At 30.6% G+C, this 4,453-nt stretch overlaps 1 pseudogene; it reads right to left on the bottom strand.

Annotated features, from left to right (window-relative positions):
• Positions 1–318: 318 nt before the first annotated feature.
• LOC128183911 (uncharacterized) lies at positions 319–1,039 on the bottom strand (annotated as a pseudogene).
• Positions 1,040–4,453: the final 3,414 nt, after the last annotated feature.

Genomic DNA, 4,453 nt, shown 5'->3' with positions numbered 1-4,453 from the left:
AGTTTCACTTGATGTTTACCAAAGAGCAAATTATTTTCTAGCCCTCTGTATGTTGAATACTTCTTAGAACAGCCAACTTCTGGACAATAAAATAAATCTATGTCATGTTCTTCAGAAGTTCCTCTTTCAGCATCATTTTCATTATCATACATTTCTGAAACATCAGCATTTTTACTTGGTTTGGTTCTGATTTCTCCTTTCTGCATAGCTGGAGTTACAAAGTCTTCCAACATCAAGCAACCAGATGTGTGTTCCTAATGTTTAGAATTAGTAAACTTGCTGATTTCCAAATCTGAGACAAATAGGCCTCTCCCAGTACTATAGGCTTGCCGCACAATCATACCATCCTTTTGATAAGTAATACTGCTGTAGTTATTTATATTTTTCATCTTGTGCGTAGTAAACAACTGTTTTGTTGTATCTATTGCCACATATGCAACTTGACATCCTTTGACACCTGCAATTAAGAAAGTGAGATTTTCGTAATTTTGTATTTATCACCACATACATGTACAATGAGCAATGTGGCCCATGGAAATTACAGAGTTGTGAAAAACAGAAATCATACATGTATATTCCTGAGCCAGCATCAAGTGCATGTTTCATGTCTGCCGCAGTCAAAATATTGTGTCCACTAGTAGCATAACTCTACATTTTCATTCTCATATGTGCAATTTTCGAATCACAGTACGATTTCCCTGCCTGTGGCTCCGAGTAGCAGTATTCTGTTATGGAAATACCTAAAACGCAAATATATTAAGATAAATTAAATGTGCCTTAATCCTTGACATGGAACCTAAAATTTGTGTTATATCCAGCTCTGCTTTAGGTTTTCATTAATGATTTCTCAATGAATTTTCATACCTGTCCTTTGGCTTATTTGTGGCAAGGAAAACCAAAACTGACCACAATGATAACAGCCTGCATTATCTGATCGAAGCATAACTTCTTTGATAAAAGGCATCTGCTTCTTTATTGTATCTAGTGAATTCTCCAGAAGAGTGGATACAGTAAACCAGTCTTGCTTTGCTGAATCCATTACATGACAGTATGTTCTGTACTAAAAGAAAAAAATAGAATAACTCGAAGTTAATCAGCAATTGACAATCAGTTTATATATATATATGTATGTGTATATATATATATATATATATATATATATATATATATATATATATATATATATATATATATATATATATATATATATATATATATATATATATATATATATAAATACATATATATATATATATATATATATATATATATATATATATATATATATATATATATATATATATATATATATATATATGCTGCCATATTGTTTGAACGGCGCATGTCGAGTTCAATGTACATGTATGAAATATATCTGATGTACATGTAATATATAGCTGACTGATATCTATCTGATATTCATGTACTTATCTTATATCTGCATTTTTGATTAAGCGGCCATGATAACTACGCCAAACAAACATAATCTATTTAGTTTTTTATACACATCAGGGTAAATATCTGAGTCATAATTGTCTGTTGTTTTGATATCTGTACTAGCTAGAAACATGAAAAGCATATTTATTTCGGCTTAAGTCATGAAATAATTAGGTTTATCAAATATGGATAATCCCTGTGATTTCATGCAATTAAGCATCTTGTTCGGGGCAGAAACTATATCTCTAGTAACGTTAGTTCAAGGGAAATTACTCCACGCTTCCTGCTTTTAAAATGTGCGCGTTAAGCTCTTCCTTTATATTCAACGGTTCCCTGAGACTGTCTAAAGAAATCCCCCCCCCCCCCCACCCAAACTTATTATTTAGAAATGGGTTCCATGGTTATAATTTATTTTAAAAAATCATTTAAACAACAAATTTGTAAATAGTTGCATAGGTATTGTTTTGTAAAATTGTAAATTGTGGATAGCTTTTTCGTGTTGAGTTTTTCTATTGCAGCGTCATGGCCATGAAGAAGAAGAAAAATGTGCTGGAGAGTGAATTTGGACAAAGAATGGTTTTGCAATTCATCTGTAGTCAAGGAATGCCACCAATGAAGTGCATAATTTTGATTAAAATACTGTCTTCGTGGGGCACTGTTTTCTTCAGGCTACTCGGGTCAAGAGAGTATTTCTAATATTGTATATTACATATATATATATATTTGATATATGCTGCCATATTGTTTGAAAGGCGCATGTCGAGTTCAATGTACATGTATGTAATCTATCTGATGTACATGTACTATATATCTGACTGATATCTATCTGATATTCATGTACTTATCTAATGTTTTCATATTTGATTAAACGGCCATGATAACTACGCCAAACAAACAAATGTCTATTTAGTTTTGTATAAACATCAGGGTAAATATCTGAATCATAAGTGTCTGGGTTTTTTTTTTTATATCTGTACTAGCTAGAAACATGAAAAGCATATTCATTTGGGTTAAAGTCATGATATAACTTAAAATTGTATTGTTATTTCTTAAGTTTGTATGTTTTCAGCAGTGATATATTTCATACACAGAATGATTCACCCTTCTTATGTTCTTTAATAAAGTACACAAGTAATACATTTTGTCCGTTCATTTATTTGTTAAGAATGGTTTTCTCATTGCAGATATGTCGGCGACCGCCCCGTCCACAGATTCAAAGACTTTTGTTAGCAACGGTTTAAGGAATGAAGTGGAAATCAGTGGTATAAATTTAGAGAACTCTGTAGATATTAAATACCATGTTATTATCAGTCTTACAATTCTTGTATTGATTTTACCTGCGTAATTATGGGCTTCAGTTTTCAATGGAAGACCTATCTATTATTCTGGGAAAAAAATCCGATTTAATATTTTTTTTCTTCTGTCAAAATCATGATGATGAACATCCGTGCTGAGCGCGATTGTGATTGGGATTTACATTTGCAATCAGTTGCAGCAATGTTGCTGTACACTTAAAAATCATGTTTATTAAGATGTATTGCGGGGTTCATTGTATTTTGTTATACTTTCATCTTAAATACTGAAATCTGATTGGTTTAGACGCAGTACATAATCTGTTCTATTACCCTCAGCGTTAGCAACGCACTTAGCAACAGGTAACATTACAAATTGTTACATGCGCGAAAATTATGCGCGCACGGTTCGCCGTAGAATTCACGTTATTCCTATGTAAAATCAGTAAAGTTTTCTTTTAAATTAAGAATTAAGTCTTAATTATGTCTTAAGAAAACATTTAGAATAATAAAATAAATAGTGCCTGTTTGGAATGATAACTGTTGAAATTGACACCCCTCGAAAACCACTGTCAACCTCCGCTTCGCGTTGGTTGACAATGGTTTTTTTCGGTGTGTCGATTTCAACTGTTACCCTCCCAAACAGGCACTACTTATATAATGATAGGAGTTAATACCTTAATTTAATTTTATTATCTATCATCTAAGTTTAAATACCTTAAGATTTATAATTACTATAAACTTTTGAAATCAGCATCAAATTTATAACATTTGGGATAAGTAATGAATTTATAGCTAACCTGATGAAAGGAATTTTTTTCTGCTGAGAATGATTATATTTCATGCTTTACTCCTATGCTGAGTTCTATATAAATGAGCCATTCTGATTCAGCCAAAACTGTTAATTGGAATGAAACAATGAAAGGAATGAAATATTATGCATTGGGAATGTAAAAATAACATTAAATACAAACACCCTATTTGGAGAAAAATGTTTAAAAACTATCTGCATCGGTAACCTGCAGGAATTATATTTTTGTAAATATTGCATGTAAATTTAAAGTTATGAAATCGTATCGGAAAATTGTATAATATAGATTGTGAAGTTTTAAAAAAGATTATTTGAAAATTCATGATCCTTGATGACAGTTAAACAGGAAATATATATGTAATAAAATTAGCAGCCATGTAAATACTTTGATATAAGGGGAAAAGAGGGTTTCAAATACATTTCTATAACTAGGACTTATTTGGTATTAAAAGTGTATATCTGGTAACTGAAAAATAACCATGTATGCTGAGTAGCAGTTTTCAGACACGTTTTTAAAAGTTCTTTTAACGTTTCTTCAAACTGCTTGGTTATAAGCATATGGGTTCATCCATGAATTAAAAATTCAAGCTGTTTGAGTGAATGAATTTTCATTTTAAGCAATGGAGAAATGGAAACTACAACAATTGGGATTCTGACCAGCATATTTATAATTAGAAGTACTCTTATTTTTATTTTGCAGCTAAGAAAAATGCAAGCATTGATAAACATAGTATATAAATAATCAACACATGGATCATTACTTACAAGTACATTTGCATGATTATATTTTTACATATATAAAGTATACACTTGATTTTAGAAATTAACTAATTTCAGCATTCTCATCTGTATGCATTTTTTTAAATTTATTAAAGTTATAATTTAATAAAATACAGATGGTTGATTTTTTTAG

This window comes from Crassostrea angulata, chromosome 5 (assembly GCF_025612915.1).
Source record: "Crassostrea angulata isolate pt1a10 chromosome 5, ASM2561291v2, whole genome shotgun sequence".
NCBI lineage: Eukaryota > Metazoa > Mollusca > Bivalvia > Ostreida > Ostreidae > Magallana > Magallana angulata.
This window is presented reverse-complemented; position numbering and strand designations above follow the sequence as displayed.